This window comes from Bombus huntii, chromosome 3, assembly GCF_024542735.1.
Source record: "Bombus huntii isolate Logan2020A chromosome 3, iyBomHunt1.1, whole genome shotgun sequence".
Classification (NCBI taxonomy): domain Eukaryota; kingdom Metazoa; phylum Arthropoda; class Insecta; order Hymenoptera; family Apidae; genus Bombus; species Bombus huntii.
In genome coordinates, this window is record NC_066240.1 from 7,159,271 (window position 1) to 7,178,067 (window position 18,797).

Genomic DNA, 18,797 nt, shown 5'->3' on the forward strand with positions numbered 1-18,797 from the left:
AACTGTAGAGTTATTTGATATAGATACAAATATCGCATTTAGTTTCAGTTAAACAAACATCGTTTTCTGTCCAATTTATATTTGTATATTGAATTCAATATTAATAAATTGTAAGTAATCGGGAAAAAATTTATATCTTTAGTTTCCACGATACTACAATACATTTTTGGGAAATTTAAAATGCAATAATATGCGAAAATATATACAATACGAAGAATAGAGTAACTCGTAAGTATCTGTAATTTTTAATAGAGTAATATAACCAAAAATTCTGCTCAGATTCTACTATAATTTTGATTATAAAAATATAAATTTTCTCAAATCCTGCAGTATAAATATGGGTACTTTTGCTTAAAGAAAAACTAAATTTCAATTTACAATCACTGATTTTCGGCGTCACGCTGAAATCTGCAATTATTCCAACCCACTTTAACCAAAAACTAATTAATAATTTTAACCTCAAATGAATATTCAATCTAAAACTGTCAAAACTGTGCGCACATACCGGCTATAGTTATTCTTTCTAACATATGGTCGATGTTGTCTTTGTTAAGAGCAGCGATTTCCGCTTGCGGAATTCTTGCCAAGGTTTTCGTGTTTAATACGTCCCGATTTCTCTGGTGAACTCGGGCAAAGAGCTAACGAAGGTGGATGAACGTCCCTGGCCAGTGGGTAAAATGACGGAGCAGCTCTCTCTCTCTCTTTGTCTGGCATAAGATAAACAGTAGCCAATTATAAATTCCTCGTATGCAAATCCTCGGCAGTGAAGCGCCTACCGTTGCTTCCTTCCTTCCGTGTGCGCGCTCAAGAACCGGAAGAGACAGCGCTGTGTCGCGAACAGTACGACGAAACGAACGACGAAGGACAGAGACGATGACGACGACGATCAAACATCGAGACGAAAGACTCTGTACGCAGATGGTGAGATAGAGGGAAATTCGTAACAGAGGAAACGAGAAGGAAAGGCAAACCCCGAGAAGAAGGAACACACAGAGGGGATGATAGGATGAAAAGAGGTGGAGGTGGAGGTGGGCCTGATTGGCGGCGGCGTTAACTGGGAAAGCTAAGCCAGTAGTCAGCTCGTCGCTGCTGCGTCGTCATCCGTGTGACAACTTATAATTTGATAGAAACCCGCTTCGTACTGCGCTTGTACCAGTTGGATACCCATCCTCGTTCCGCATGCTACCTCTTCAACCCCCTTTTGCTTCGGTCATCCAGTTATCCCGTACCTAATACCTAATACATGTGTACGCAAACATATGACACGTATGTATTTTTAACACTTTATGTACCGAATTACACGATTTTTATTGTAGATGTTTTAAGACAATTTTAATAATACACACACTCCTTACAATGTGCATTCTTTGTATGCCATGTTTTCTAAAGTCACATTGTTAAAGATTGTTATCAGTTTGTAATACATGTTTACATTGGATTGTTCAAAAGGTGTCTATCTTTTACAAACCCGTCTTTTACAAGGATGCATCTTTATACAAACATGAGACCTAATCTGTCGAACGTTGTGATCTTTATTTTGATAGAACAAAATGGATCATACGTAATTTCATAAAATAATATAAAACGGAAAATGTTGTGCATCCATTATTTCCTTATAAAACGAAAGAAACTTTTCGGGCGACCTAATATTTGGAATGTTTGAGAAGTATACAGAATAAAAATTGCATTGGATAGAAAACGATGATGTAACTTAAGATTTAAAAGGTTAATTGGATTGATTGTATCGCGATGTTTGCACTGGGATGACGTTAGTTTCGAGGAGTTAGTCGACTGACTGCGTCCTCGTGCGATTCAACGCGGTTCGCGTAGATATTCAGACGACGATTTATTATGCATGTAAGTCGATCGTCGGCGAAGGAACTTTTCCAAGACTTCGCGTACACGATTTGCAAAAGATGAGGCTGGACGAAGGATATCGCGAAGAACACGCGGTTAAATCGCGGAATCTTGATGAGAATCCTGAGGTTTGTGTGCTCTGGACTTTTTGGTAGTTTAATGAAACATTCCTTTCTTTATAGTGTTATCTCATTACTAAACTACGACTATCCATGCAAATTTTTGTGAACGCAGCTGAAGTAACAGAACATTTAGGTATTTCCATTTCGCCAAAGTTAGAATCGATTCAACAAGCTTCGTTAGCTAAATCATCTGAGAATTGCAAATTTGAGTGTGATTTTACACTTACGAGACGCATTGTAGTTCCATTTCACGCAAGTTAGGACCGCGACAGCTACCTTCACTAACAAAATCATCCAACCAATATCTCATCGTTCTCTAGGAAGCTGGATTTCATCGTCTCGAAGGGTGTCTGAAAGATAACCGAATTCCGGAGACCATCGAGCCGGACCGTTTGTAGGCGAACGTGTAAATTCACGGGCGATATAGTGGCTGTGATACTACGTTCTACGAGATATGTTCTCAAACGAATGCCGTTGTAGAAAGAGACAGTCCCTACATCGTTGGTGGAAACGCGAGGAGAGGAGAGAAGGAAGGGAAAACGTTGTGCACGCTACCGTAACTTCGCGTCACGGCCGGTGAGCTTCATCGATCACCGGCCAACTCAATTTGTCTCCATTGATACCAATCTGCTGAGCAAGCTCGTCCCCTTTCCACCTTCCATCCCCCAGTACCTCTTCCAACCTTCTCTCTCTCACTCTCTCTTTCTCTCACTCTCTCTCACTCTCTCTTTCTCTCACTCTCTCTCACTCTCTCTCACTCTCTCTCTCTTTCTCTCACTCTCTCTCTCTTTTTCTCTCTCTCATTCTCTCTCTCTCTCTATTTCACGATGCTTGTTGGTCCTTCTCTCGTCTTGCCCTTTCTCTTTCGTCGACGAAATTCCTTCTTACAGAGCGTAACACACGCCTAGACGACGTAGATCTTTGTAGTCTAGCTTCCACTTAACAGCGCCTCGTCTCATCGCGTGCACATCCACCTGTTTATCCGCAGCAATTTATACCGCGATGGAAGCAGTCTGACAAGCGATGCAGTTTTACGAGATCGATTACCAATGGTGATAACGTTCTAACGTTGGATTTGAACCTTTTCGAGGCAGATCTTTGTTTTAATCCTGTGACAGTGCTATAAAGTAACGAAGAATTTTAAACGAACCTTTCAGAGAGTAATTATTTTTTTGCGAATAAGATTTTTTGCGTTTTTGGTATCAGATTTTCTATTCTATAGATTTTCTACACGTGCGAAACATAATATATATTATAATACTATATATATTGTAGTTTATTAGTCGTTTTATAAATTTCGGTAACAAGTTCTGTTGTCAAACTTTATCATTATTGTATGTATTAAAAAAAAAAAAAAGGAAATGTAGAATTTCTGAAGCGTAAAGCGAAAGCGTTGGTTAGAATTTCCGAGAAACAGTAGTATAGTCCCGTATCGAGTTAGACTCCGGGGCACCGGAATTCATCGTCTTATCCGTTCTTTTCTTCATCCGGACCGACTCGCTCCTTCCCGGTGCAAGTCGAAAGTCAATAATCTGGAGTAATCTGTCTTTCCGGCAGAAGCTATTTTCATTGTACTCGAGATCCACAGTGAGTCACGGTCGGCGTGCGTTAATCAACTAAAAGCTGGTAGTCTGAGTTTACACACCGCGTCTCAATAGCTACTATCGTCTATCTCTCATACCGATAGTGAAGCTTCTCTCGAACGTCGGCTAGAAGATGCAGATACGTATGGGCATACAATCAAATTGCCTTGGTAATCATATGACATTAGTTGATTACGTTGACAAAACTCAAACTCCTTAGATCTTTATGTAGGATTGTATTTTTATAATATTTTTTTTCGTACGATGTTCATGCTCGTTGTTTAATTTTAGTGCGTGTAATTCCTTACAAAAATTTACTTCTAATGCGTCGTTACCGATACTTGAGACGGAAAACTTAAGACTTACAGAAGTAGCCAAGTTTCCTGCGAAAGATCCTACTTAGTTGCATAAAGTATTATCGTCGTAAGGACGAAACGGTGAAGAGCTCTCGGAATCTCGAAGGGATGTTCTGCCATTTTAGAATCTATAAAAACTTCTTGCTTAAGAACCGACCGTAGTTCGTAATGGAACTCGTAAAATGCTTATTTCCTTCGCAAACCTCTTTTGCATCAACTCTCTCTCTCTCTCTCTCTCTCTCTCTCTCTACGTATCAACAACAAATAATAATATTGATTACATTTAATAAAAATATCAAATGACTTGGAAATAGTTTACGGTTATTAATAAAAAAAATCGCATTTGTATGAAACGACCACGAAAGGGTAATCGCAATTCATTATCATAAACGATACTGAAATTGTTGTCCATTCGCTGTAGTACGAAAGGATATCATTACGTTAAGGTAATTTAAAATTTATTAATTCATATAAGAGTATAATCCTAATTTCAATATGTATATAGGTCAATAACAAAAAAAAAAAAAAAAATAAAATACAATATATGTTTTAAATTACTTTTCTATAATTTTATGACACATAAATTGACAATTTCAAAGCGTGCTTTATTATATTTGAAAGAATCATACATTTAAAGGTTAAGTATACTCGTTCAATCATTTGTATTCAATCAAATGCAATTGAATTCAACATTTATTTATTCGATCGTGGCGAAGAATTATTCGCTTCATCAAATTTATCGAAAGTTTTACTTAAACGGTGTGCGAAGAGCAAATAAATCGATTTCAACGTTTGTAAATGGAAAAGAAAGGACTCGGCTATCGAGATCGAACCGTCAATAGCGATTTCGTATTTACGAGGCATGAATTTTACAACTCGTTCAGTGTAACGTGATTATCAGAATTCCGAGCCCCGACTGCAACCCCGGACACGTTAGCGTGTCGAAAACGTGGACGCGTATGGAACCGCTCTACACGCTCTATTTCCCGGCATGCATAATACACGGTACAGGCGAGTTTACATTCCCGACGCCGAATCGAAAAAGTTTCGATTTTCACATCTATTGTCTGTCGCGACTTTTCGAAAAGCCGCTATCGTATTATACGTGTAGGACTTTATCAGAGAAAGAATAATTTTTTGAACTATTATTCGATAATAATAAGATATCGCGTATATAGAAAACTAATACATATAGAAAAATTGTAATGAGATAGTGTTGAAGATTAGGATTTCATCGATTTCATTATATTCTGTTCTTCAAGCAACGTTTAAAAATGTTTAATGATTTGTCAGACTTACCTTGTTGCTTTATAAGTGTTTTAGCACAGCCTTGTAGACGGGGATCCTCATGAATTCATAAATAAGATTCTATTAAATAAAACAATACTGTTACGACCGTTCGCGGAGAGACGCGGTCGCGAGGAAAACGCGTCACGCGAGGTGGTTGATATGAATATGACACAGTAGTAAGTTATATTTCACCGTTTATTCCACAACTTATAACGAGGATAGTTACACTGGTGCGTATGTACGAGATGAGTGACTGAGTGATCTGCGGGTGTGTATACCCGCTCGAAGGATGTTGACCGTTCGAAGGATGCAAAAAACAGTACTCTTGGAAGACGATGCTGTCTCGGAGGAGAGCTAAGGATGAGTTTGTCTAGCGCACGGGACCATCGGATTCGTTGGTGCCGATGTTATTTAGGAGAGTGAGGGAATAGGCTTCGTTTTTAATTGGTTAAACGAAGGGTCTTAACCGCCCTCGAGAGAAAGTGGTTAGTGAGAGGAAAGTTGCAGCGGACGTGACAAAAACTAACTTTCCCTTGTTAAGCCGTGGTAGACAATAGTCTCTAGAAATTCCTCCGAACCAGATGTTTGTTTCGTTTGAAGGACCTTTTTTATGAAATCTATGTGATTTATGGAAGGTCCTTGAAATCATGGAAGATACGCTGCGAGTATCCGAAGACATCTGGTAGCCATATTGCCAGCGGTGTGTGGCCTCGGCTAGGTAGAGGGTTACGCGACGTAACAAATACTCTCTAATAATATTTTCAACAATATGTTCAAGTGTTTCTTTAGTTAGAGTTAAATAAACGAGGAGTAATTTTCTAAATTGTTCAATTTTACAAATACGCTATTTACGTAGATTTCAAAAAATCTGAAACCATTCATTTTCTCTGGTTTTTTAATTCTAGCGTTAATGAATTGATGTAACGACACAGATTATTTACTCGTGAAACTTTCTGAAACATCACGATTTCGACCGCAATAAACGTCACCGACGAGACGCCTTAAACTTCCTGCTCCTCTTCACCACAATAATTCCCGCGACTTTCAGTTTCGAAACGAGGGACCAAGAGCGGAAGCCCCGGGTCGATAGGCGCGATTCGAACGATTTCGTCTAGACGTTCGGCTCGATCGGTCGGAAACGATTTGTCCCCGAGGCCGTGTGCGGGAATTCGGATATTCCGCGTCGGAATCTTGGTTCGTTGATGGAAAAACGTGGCCGCGGAAGTCGGTAACGACCAGCCAGCCACTGCTGAAAAAAAACTTTTAAAGTAAATATCGTAAAAATTCATTTCCTACCAGCAATACGTTTCCATTCGTTCCCTTTCCGCCTCTCTGTTTCCTGTGCTCGTTTTTGTCACTTTTTCCCCCTCTCGGTTTGCCTCTGCGAATACAATAATCCCGGCTACTCGTATTCGTAAGCGTTAGAGGGGTTAAAACGCTGCGTAGAGAAAGAAGGGGTGGCTAGTCGGTGTTAGGGGCTGCTGCAGGTGTTAGCATATATCGTTTAAACGAGTCGGTTCTTTATGATGAAATTAAAACAAGCGAGTACAGGCGTAGACACTGGTTAACTGGTATTTGTCGACACAGAATCGGTGGCTTCTCGCGAAGCTAAACGAGAACCAGACGTTCAATTCGTTTAATAGCCAGCGATTCAGTGTATGATACACCGATCGTGTAATTTGTATGCGGCTTATTGAAATCTAAGTGAATCGAACTCAATTCAATAAGCGTTTTCTGCACTCCTTTTAGGTAATAGTATTTTATGTTGTATGATAATTATTTAATATAAATAAATGTTATTTTTTCATAGGGGTTATCTATTTTTATTTTTATTCTAATTTTTTTTAACATTTCAGATGTATAATGCAGATGTTCAGATCGCAATTATTTATTTGTAATCATTGAAAACAATAATTTCTTTAGTTTTTATTTAACATTTTATATTGAATATTAATATAATATTGAATTTATAATTCTATAACTACTAATTTCTTACTAAAATAAATTTTTTCTCAAACTCCAAATAAAAATCCGATCGGGAAACGTTTGTTCGACATAAATAACAATTATACGTTCAATCGTTATAAAATCAAACATAGGAACATCAAAATCTTTTCAAACAATCAATGAATCCTATAACATAGTTACTCACGATTGATAGAAACATACCTTCATAATTTTTCATTTAACTTTTACATCTGTCTCTATTCCATACATTGACACGCTTCGAAAGAGATATTTTTCAAGGCATCGTTCAAATTGATCAGAAAACAGCCTTCGAACGGTCCATTTTTCTCCATCATTCATACAACGGTAATAACGGCGGCCGCCATTATAAATAACGACGGGGTCGCGAATAAAGGTTGCGTTTCCCATTGGAAGCTGTGCGTCCGCGCGAATGGAACGCGCCAGCGAGTTCATCTCCTTTTCACAGGGATATTTTCGTGATAGAGGGAGGAGCTCGTTTTAGAGGGTCGATCCCGATTATTGACACAGAGAAAATGCGATATCGATTAGTTACGAGCGTTATCAGGAGCGTTGTACGCCGAGATTCGAAACACACCTCGGAGGGTCTCGTGACGAACACGATCCCGTATAGACCAGCACGGTAATTATCTGCTCGTAATTGCTAATCGATTGCCGCCAATCTCTGATCACCCGTGAAACAGTATCAATAGAGGGAGGGAATGGAACATCGAAGCGGTTAGATCGTAAGCACTATTGATAAATTTTCATCAACGGCCTCACCCACCGATTCAATGAAAGACTGGTCAGGTATTTTGCGCGTGTAATCGCCAACAAGCGAGAATAAGACCGATTACAAGCTTTGTGAAGCTTAGAGATTCTCGATTGCTTCTGTTATCGATGATTATTGCTCGCTGAATATCGAGTGTATTGATGTGGTTAAGCTATTGGTTTATGATAGTACACATCAAACGTCGTTTTATACAAAATTTAATTGCACGTGGCTTCTTTAAACTGTCGTATGTTTAATTAAGTTTCCATATCAAACAATATACTTTCTCAACGGGTACTTTGTTTCATTATCCTAGATTTCTAAGAATTATTAATTTCTAAATTCAATAATTCTTAGAATAGAGGTGTTGTAATTTCTTTATTTACAATTCTCTTCAAAATAATTTATGCACTCAGAAATATCTTAAGGAAATGTCTTTAACCTCTTCCAAATGCTAAATTTACGTTTTCACTATCTATTATCGTCTTCGTCTCATCTTTTTTAAATTTACATAATTCATGCATATTGACATAAAAAAAGTTACGCAAATATTCTGACTACAAATGAATGTCGCCATAATGAATGAAAATCGAAGCAGAACTTATGTGCGATCCTTACATTGCCAATGAAGTTTCTATAATTTGTGACGGAGAAGGGAAACTTGGTGTTTTGTAGGCTGCTGATTAGCAGAAGTCAAGCTGCAGATTAATAGCATTTACCGATCAGCGTTAGTTACGGTTAGTGCGTTTCAACGCGGTACCTTGAAATTAGGCACGTACGATAATTAGACGGGGTGTACTACAATATTACCCTATTGGCTATTCCAGAGATCTCATCGTGATGTGAGGGATAATTCGTACCGTCAATAATACTTGTACGCCGCTGTGACACTCGTGATCGATATGGAGTTGATAGTTGATTGGTCCATGAATAACTTGCCTTAGATCCTGCAAGATGAGTAAAATTCTATTCCCAGCTTAAAAATTCAACAATGTTCTTGTCAGCATAAAAATTCAATCAACCTAATACATGATAAAATTTGTAATTTATTTGTAATTTGTATTACATTATATATAATATGACATTTACCATGTGTTGATGATTTCGTTATCAATATAAGTAATAACATTTGTATTAGATTGATACATATGAAATGAATTTAGGACATTTCCTATTCCTGAACAATTTTCGAATGTATAAATTATTTGAAGGAAATTTCTAAATGAAGAAATCGTAACAATTCCGTTCCAAGACTTTCCCAATTCCAAAATTGATAATTCTTCTAAATCTGGAATATTAAAACAAAATAATCATTGAAAAAGCATACTTTGATGGAATATATTATGACATTTTGCAAAAGCTACGTGAAATTAAAGTTTTATTACCTGAAACGACAGTTGATAGTATGGTATGTAGTCCAATAGTTAAATGAAAAGTGATATTAGTTTTGATAGCACTTGATTTTGTTGATTTTTTCATGGTTAGATAGCCATTTTGAAACACCACCAATATTTGCAATATTGAACGTGAAAGGGTTAACGAGAATTTATATATATCTATATTTTATTTCACGTAAAACGTCAAAAATCCATCAGTGCAGGAAACGATTTTATAAATACGAATATTTTTTCATACAAGTTAACTTTGGCTTATCGTTGAAAAATTTCGATCGCTATTTTAAAAACGTTTTATACTGCAAAAATGCTCTGTGTTTTTATCTTTATCATTTTATCACTGAGGTAATATCCGACATAACGTTTCATGATAAATGTTTCAAAGAGTGTTTATGCGTCCTCTGATCATTTGAAATGTAATCGATACGTAAATAAAGCAAAACATTCAGCAAACAATTTGTTCCGATACAAAATAATATTTGCAAATTATTTGTAGCACGATAATACATATTTTTAAACTGTAATTTCTGTACAATTCAAATAGAAGAACGAATGAAATTAAAAACACCTTAAGCAAATCTTTCCAACTTCTTCTGATCAGCACAATATTAAAGCATAAAACTCAATCGTATAAATTTATATATGAAAAAAAATTCCAAATTATATATTGCTTTAATGCAACATTACACCTTAATTTACAATTTACAAGACCTAACGTTACAAAGGCCAGAATCCACATCTGGTATTTTATTTTCATATTCTTTTTGCCATTTCATCTTCACTCTGTTGATTAATTACGTATAACTATCCTCGCTTGAATTAAACTTGCCACAGTTATCCAAAAGAATTATAACCGTTCATTCTGATATTATCACGAAAATGTGGATACGGTATTTAACACCTTAGGTGAGTTATACGTAACCAATGGGTGGCAGGAAGTAATGGTAACGTTGGACAGAGGTCTGCGTCGGTATATGGACGACTGGGGAGTATTTCCAACTGGCCGAGTCCTGGTGGCTGTCGACACCCTAGCGTGGCCGTCGGCGATGCATCGCTCGTGGAAACCCCCTAACGAACCGCATTTACATCTGAAAGGTGCGCCAATTACCCTGGCTGCGTTTTACTTCATCGACGTTGCGCGCGAGCCGCGTGGTTGCACACCCCCATAGCCCGCTATTTCATTCGAGCCGCGATACCCCTCCATTTTCATCAGCTCTCGTTGATACCGTTTTGCTTTCGTTTTCCACTTCTTCTTTCTTTTTTTCTTTTTTTACAGAGAATTACCCTTGTTGCTCCTTTTTGCGTCAAAATTTTTAGCGAAGAAGACCTTTCGATATGGTTCTGTTCTTAGGGCTTGAGTTAGATATTCTTGACTATTTGGCAATATTTAGGTATTTTTGGTTACACACACGTACGCACATAAATCAACTTGTAAGCTCACTAATTTAATTCACGAATAGAATTAAGATCATCTACTTGATGCTATACAAAATTGCGTTTCGCTGTACACGCAGGTCCTCTTCTTCTCTTTCTCCTCTCTTACGAGATTCTTGATTGCTGTTGCAGGAAGATCGTTACGCAATAGCGATGCATCTATATACATACAATATTCGACGGCTTGGTGCTCGGGTTAATTTTGGTTGCCCTAGCCGTGCTTTCTCCGCCATCCTTTGCTTTCAACTGCCTTCTCCAACCCGCAATCCCGTATGTATGGAGGCACACGGCAGCCCACTTTCGCCTTCGTGGCCTTTTTCGTCCTGCCGTGTAATTAAATTCTCTCGCGTCGCCAGATCGTTCGACCGTGTTGCCTAAACGCCGTAATTAAAGCTGCGTGTATAATGATCACAGCCTGACGGCAGACCTTTGCGCTATTTCAACGTGTTCACGTCGTGGAATCGTCTCTGATCAACGACGAAACATTTGAACTTCGTTCGTCTCTATGAAACTCAGTTGGGCACTCAACGAGAAAAAGTGAATTTTTCGAACAAATTTAAATGTTTTAAATCTATACATCCATTTGGTTTCATAATTAGTACGTTTAATTTCATAAGTAATATGTTTGTCAAAGGTTATTCGTGCAAGAAGCGCCAGAAATTAATTGTTACAGTGAAATTAAATCAATTCAACAATCTGGATACATAAATTGTTTACCAGATAAATTGTTATCTTTACCAGAAATGAACTGCAAGAGAACCGAAACGATCGAACGAATCCTTCCTTATGACTATCTGAAAATATAAATTTTCTATTAATTACTTGCTTAATCAGAAATTGTATCTGTAATGGAAGTAAAAGAATTGAGGCGTGCAAAAGCTTCGACTTTAAAAAAATAAAGAAACAGTTTCTTTCGCCTGATAAATCAGATACCACTTCTTAACTGCGAGAAATGTGCTACGTAAAAACAGGCTTGACCTACTGACACCCGCATCACAACGAAGAAACGATAGACGAGATGTGTGAGGAAAAACGAGTCCGCCTTTCAGCGGTACTTAATGAAGGCGTGAAACGCGAGCGATAAAAATTCAAATAGCAAAGCCTAATGAGTTTCGTGAGCTTTTTTTCGCGCGCAAGAACAGCCGGGTTTCAAACAATCACGCGTCTCCGTGACAGGAAGCTACACTCGCGACTTTTAAAAAGATTCTATTCAGAAACCGAGGCGAAGCTGGCAAATGTCAATGAATCGTTCCCAAATGACGTCATGTCTTAATGCATCTGGCGTGTGACTAATACCAAAAGAATTCTTCCCGAAACCTTATTCCGCGAAATAACGAACAATTTACACGTATATACGTTTTACTCCATTATTCTCTTTCAAACTTTTTCTATATTCTTTAGTTTTTAGTTTATGCATTTTGGTTTATTCGATGACTAGATGGTTATTCAAACGATTCGAAAGTTGTTGCATAAAATTAATACGTTTCACAATATACGATACATATACATACATACATCTGCAAGAAATTCCGAAAAGTCCATTGGCAAGGAAACAATTACATTGGTCATAAGAGGAAACAAATATTTCGTGTTTACTATTTAGAGACAACGATATCGCGCCACGTTTCTTTGTCAACAATTTAGCTATTTTTGCGGAACAACAGTCGGGGCCCGGAGGGAGCACTTTGAACTTTGGCACGTCCATAATTTTCGCGGTCGCGCGCCATTCGACCAAAAATGTGTTAGAACCATACATACGACCCTCACGTCGTTTTATATTAGGGTCGCAGAAAACGAAGCTGCCTTCTTCATCTGTTGCATCAATCGAACTTAGGAAATATTTTTCAGCGAAAATTTATTATATTTTATGGTATATAGTAAGATGGACTTGTTTAAGTCAGGAGGATATGCTGGTTGTCTCAAATAACCACAGCACATGATCATTCTAATTGTTTTATTGGTTTGATATCGTGATGATTTTATTGTCTTTGATATTGTTTTCGTGCTGGGCATGATAAGTACATGATATTTCTCATTCTTTCGTATTAAAGACTAATGGTGTCTTGTAATATAGGTACAGCCAGTTTGATTATTTAGTGGAAAGTTGGAGATTCCATTCTAAGATTTCGAAGCTTAGACGACTGAAATAACCCTATTTTGCTATAGCGTGCGCTCGTTCGGATCGAAAATCAAGTTACCGGAAGAACGGTCGGAACTTTCGCCAGCAACGAGTCACGAATCTACACTTTTAGGTGCGTTACACACGCTTTTTGTAGGAAGTGGTGCGCGTGCTTGCGTAACAAGCGTCGGCGGCGAAGAGGGTGATATTAATTTTTGTCGGAACTCTGCCTTTGCGCCGCGTTTCAACGGCTGCTCTTTTGTCGTTCGTTCATTAAACGCTGGAGGAAGGGCCAGAGCATTTTTAATTTACGTTTGCGCGCTAAGAGAGGAGGGGAAATCGACAAACGATGCGCTTTGTGACGCATAGAAACGGTGACCCTGTCTCTCTTCCGTGTTTGTGCTGGGTTACTAATGTCTCGACACGGTCACGCTTCGAATTTCACAGGATAGAAGAATAAAAGCACACTGTGTGTTTCTTTTGACTTGACCCTTCTTTTGACGTTAACCGCACGTAAGGTTCGTGCGAAAATTGAAATTATTCTAACAGAATTAGAATACCAAGGAAAGGGAACAAGGAAAAATGAACTTGTAATCCACGAAATACATATAATACATGTATGTAAGAATTCATTGTTGTGTAGAATGTGAATTCTTATTTATTTATATTTCGTATAACATTTCCTTTTTATCTTGATTCGTACATCATGGAAACACCAAATATAAAGATACGTCTCGTTTCAATTGCATAGGATATCCTATGCTTGTGCATCGAATATAGAATCGATTTCAATCGTTCGTACGATAAAATGAAAAATCAGTAGCGGGAGGATTTGAGGAATCGGTCGTAAATAAACGGCGAAAGGTTTTCGAGCATCATAGTCAACGAGGTATGTACAATAACGAATCCTATAAAGTAAGAGGATTACGCGACGAGATAGGAGAACGGTAGTCCAGGTCTGTCGAGTTCGTGATGCTTTAACCGTTAATTCGACGTGGATTAATTAAAACAGTTCACAGGGGAGAAGAACCCTTCGTACCGGTTGTTGCTGCCGCTCTGAGACAGACAATAACGAAAGTAATATTTCGTCAGCGACGACTAAAACCGCTGTCCCGTACGTATACGTGCACACTTAAACGAGTGTTAAGCTGGCTGGCAGACGTTACAAGGGCTACTTTACCCTCGTCCTGATGAAATTCTCCGCCTGGAAATTATTTCCAAGCTTGAAGGCGAATTAACGAAGCACCTCGACATCGAAAGTACCGGCAAGAGGGTTCCTACAACAGCGAGACCAGTTCCCGACGAGATTTTTCTTATCGACGACGTAAACGTTAAATGCGTTCTCCTTACTGTCCCCGGGGAGAAACTTCTGCGTCGTATCAAAAATATAATTCCGTGCCTTCTCTCTGTATAGAACTCTCTCGCCTCTTGTTACATTCTTCTTTCTTCTATTTTTTCTTCTCTTTTAGACTTCTTTTGCTTCCTTCTTAAGGAAACTCCTGTAACAAAGATTTGCTATACACTCGACTTCTATTTGGTGTTACTCTAACGACATTTTTAAAGAATTTAGGAAATTCTGGATTGGATTTACTTAGTTGCTATACATGTCGGTCATTTGCTTTTCAACGTAGGCCTCCGATAGCAAGCAATTCATGACGCGTTATGATATCATTAGTAGTCAACGTGTTAAACCAGTTACAACTACCTTCTCTACGATGATCATTTTGAATAACTCCGTTATGGTTCTGAAGGTATCACGAAACGATTCTTACTAAAATGCCTGATATTGGAAAAATGTTATCTCAAACATCAAAAAGTAATTTCACGAATCAAAAATACTTTACCAATACACGGATTTATCAAATTTCCATCGAAGGAAAATTAATCTTCTGTATACAAATACTTTTTATAAATTTCGTCTATGCGAATAAAGTCGTTATCGATTCGCGCATAGGTAGGTTTGGTCGATTAATTTACGATCATTACCGTCACTTGGTAGCTGAGTGGAAACTATTTAACAGCGACATCGGGTTTAATTTCTGTCCCCGGTAATCCTGCATTCACGTTAATCCAAGCTTCAGGATGCTGTCCGAACTACGTCGTAATGGGGACACAAGACTAATGTGCCGTTAATTCGGAAATAATTAGCGACCAGTCTTCGTGGGGCAGCTTCACCTGTCTGACACCAGATTGTGACTCCCCTTTAACGTGGCCTAATTTGAACGTGAAACACGAGATAGTTTTCCCGACCAAGCGATTAAAAGTTCGTCTTTCGGACCACGCCTGCCTCCGAACTTTATTGCTTGGTAATTTTATATTTGCCTCGTTGAAACTTCTGTTTAATTAATTGATCACAGAGACCTGGTCGAATTTTAAACCGTTAATTATTATTTCCACGATTTTGAAACGTTCGAAGTAGAGTTCATTGACAACAGCTTGATTATCTTATCGATTGTCTTCGTCTTGGGAAGGAAGATTTACTTTCTAAGCCTTAATCGAAGTAATCAGTGTCGAATTTCAAACTTGGCAACTTCCAAATTTATTTTCGATCTGTCTTTATTAACAAATTTCCAGCTTTAACATTAAATTATAGAATGCACGTGATCCAGGAGTGGAAGTTAAGATTGAAGAAAACTCGAAGAGCCATCGAAGTTAAATAGGAAAGGAGGTAGTTCAGTAAGATACAATAATAAAGAGGGAAGGGGAGAGCGTGGGGGATGCTCGTGGAAAATGCACAGAAGAAAACAGTGCTGTACTTAAGTTAATAATGTGGCTTGAAATAGGCCGGAAGCGTAACAGCTTTCCTGAAAATTAGCTTCACTTAAATTCTTTGTACGACTGTACGTTGCTGGCTCTTCCTCGTGAAACGAGGGGCTCAAAGTAAAGCGTAAGTAACTTTTATATGTGCTCACTTCCTTATAAACCGCTAATGAGTTGGCGTCAAGGCTGCTAATTGCTGGAAACGAGAGAAAATGTTGTCCAAAGAGTCTTCCACTCCTTTTAAATAATCTGCAAAGACTCTACCAGTTTTTTCTTGTAAAACGCGTCGTTTCCTCTTGATGAATGACTTCTGTTGACGCACGCACACATTTATCAACCTCAAGTACCTACAAAATGGCTGAAATAAAGTAACATATTTAGAAAATAAAACGGATATGTTCGAAAATTAATTGGTTTAACTCCGGGTACAGTTTTCTTCATGCAAAAGCATAACAATATCCGCCACTTCTCATAAAAATAAAACAAAAGAAACGAAGAAAATATTCTGCAAAGAACAAATACTCATAAATCAATTACCACAATTACCTGCAACAATCTCCTCCACTCTCCCAGAAAATCTTCTTCTTATCTTCCTCCATATTCCGCACTGATTGAATCAGAATCAGGTTATCGCAGTATGTCAAGCAGGATTCTTCCAATTCAGTGGTCGGTCGTAACAGAAACCGAGGCGCATTATCGTCGCGCGAAGGACCTATTACCGGCCTCATTACTTTTCCATCCTCGTGTTCCTCTTTATACCCGGTTATCCTCCTTTCAACCGCGGTCCAGCAATACTAATATCCAAGCCAAGTGTTTTCGGAAGCATAGCTGGATCAGCAGTATCATTTCGCTCGAGGGTTATTGGCAAGAGCCAATACTAGTCTCGTTCTTCGTTCGACAATTTTGCAATGAGAAGACAGCTGCTCATAGGCCACGACTTTACAAGCTTTTGTAAAAGTGGGATTTTCCATAAGCGTCGGACGTATGCTTTCGACTAGATATATAGAATACAGTGTCCGTATTTCTGTAAGAGTGAAATGTGTACATATGTAGAAAATTATGTTTTTAGATAGTCGCTTGTTGCTTTATCGGCTATTTATTTTATATGAAATTGTTATCATTTTTCAGTTTCATTTCATCGCGTGCTTCTGTCTATCGCATCTCACTGTTCGATGAATAGCGTATGAATTCAATGTATTCGCTGAGAAAGATGAAAGAAGAACAAAAATGGCGCCATTAAATACACACGTAGGACAGCGAAAATTAAACACGAATCTTTCATAAAATTTGAAAAAAATTGGTTTATCCTAAGAAATCAGCCGATTTTGTAGGAAATCTAATCTCAAGTTGCTCGTAGCTTATGGGAAGCCGCCATTATCGAACAATGCGACTCGATACCAATCGTTTTACCCTCTGTTAGAGGTCCAGATGCTTCAATAGGAACTAGTATTGTACGATTGGACAATCCTGCTATGGGACGATCAATTTTGATAATAGACCCGCAGTCGGAATATTCCGCAGGAGACCGATTTTCCGAAAAATTGACGCGGGTCAGATAATGTGACCCGCCGACTGCTTTCAGTGGCCCGATCGAAACGACACGCGGCAAAAATCTGAAAATTTCTAGATAAAAGTAATGGTCGAGCGAATGGAGCGATTTTTATTTCGCTGCAATTTATGGGCACGTGGTATAGCTATTTTCAATGGTGATACGTTGTTTGTGTTGATGGCAGTGAATATAGTGACTCAGTATTTGAATATTTAGTATAGAAAACATACGCTGACACGATAAAATGCGGAACAATCATAATAACGAGGATACTAAAAACGAGATTTAGAGTTTTAAATATAATATTATTTCTTGTTCTCCTATTATTGAGCTAATTTCAATCTCATTGACTGAAGAGATTATTTTGCAGTACATTATTATTTTGTTTCAGAACTTATCTTCATTTTGATTTATAACCATGGTGTTAATTTGTCCTCTTCTTTTTTAAATTAACGTTCCTCATTTTCTCAATTCAGAATGAAGGTAAAACGTAAGGTAACAAAATTAAAAAATCATCGACCGCAAGATCAATTCCAAGTTGCCACTGCCACGAACAGAGATGGACGTTCCTCAGCAAACTTAGGCCAGTGTAATTATCGTTAATTGATCAATCCGCTGAAAATGTAGGGTCCGCGAATTTTTTAGACGACTCTGTTCACCCTCTGGGGAAGATTCCCTTCGGAAATTCCGAACGAAGGGAATCGGATATGCGGTTGGTAGTTTTGATCGAAGGGTTAGCTTCTTCCCTCTTGTTCCCCTTATATTTCCCGATCCTTGAGAAGCAACTGTTAATCTCCTGCAGTGCTTTGCCCTCCAGATTGATGCCTTTTAATTTGTCCTCCTGTTAAATTAAAATCGACTTAGCCTTTTCCGTCTACCAGCGATGGCTTCAAATACGTTGCAAACAGATGAAAACATTGACAAATTACAAGCGTTACAACTCGTAATACATTTAAATGTTTTAATATATTTAGATATTATCACTAATCCCTTGAGAATGAAAATAGATGTACAATATATACTTTACAAGATATGGTAGTAGTAGTTCATGAAGGTAGAGAATTAAGATAATTAATTATACTAAAGAGAATCTATTCCCGTCTGTGCTTATTAAGTGGTTAAGAAATATTTTTTAATTATGAATTAAAATATTCGTGTTTTTAATAGAAATATTTTCTATGATGTATCAATAGAATTCTGGGATCCATTTATGAGAAAATGTGTTTCTTTTTTTAAACCTTAGGTAACATGAAACATTTTTAAAGTCAATGGTACATCTTGGACCTGGATATTGTGTCATGGTCGGTAACGAAGATTCTACCGTACATATTGAACTTGATCCTATCACTATCAACCACACTCCCTTCGTTGTGTCTCCTCTCGTTTCTTCCATCAGTTTCTGACTCATAGTCCCCTTTTCTCGGGCATGGCTACATAATTTGCGTTCTGATTCGCCAACAGAAAAACATTCTCTTTATGTGATAGGATGCACGCAATCCGTGTTCAATGCGCTTTGATCCAGCCTGATTTTGATTCTCCTGACAGGTGGTGTGTCTCCTCCATTCGCGTGATGAGTCTCGTTTCACTTTATCACCC

General features: G+C 38.1%; 2 long non-coding RNA genes across 7 annotated transcripts in view; one reads left to right on the top strand and one right to left on the bottom strand.

The window, feature by feature from the left end:
• Positions 1–1,811: 1,811 nt before the first annotated feature.
• On the top strand, positions 1,812–4,456 carry LOC126863417 (uncharacterized). Its single transcript, XR_007688857.1, has 2 exons — positions 1,812–1,985; positions 2,300–4,456. It is a non-coding gene; the product is annotated as an uncharacterized LOC126863417 (long non-coding RNA).
• Positions 4,457–13,524: 9,068 nt separating this feature from the next.
• The window catches only part of LOC126863412 (uncharacterized), a 55,247-nt gene continuing 49,974 nt past the window's right edge, over positions 13,525–18,797 (bottom strand). Inside the window, exons 2-6 of one of the 6 annotated variants that reach the window (XR_007688852.1) lie at positions 17,063–18,042; positions 16,199–16,676; positions 15,917–16,010; positions 14,879–15,848; positions 13,525–14,391 (exon numbers count right to left, since the gene is read on the bottom strand). This is a non-coding gene — a long non-coding RNA (uncharacterized LOC126863412). Of the gene's footprint in view, positions 14,392–14,483; positions 14,638–14,878; positions 16,011–16,198; positions 16,677–17,062; positions 18,043–18,797 lie in introns of all 6 variants that reach the window. The other 5 variants (XR_007688853.1, XR_007688851.1, XR_007688850.1 and 2 more) reach the window with 5 other exon arrangements.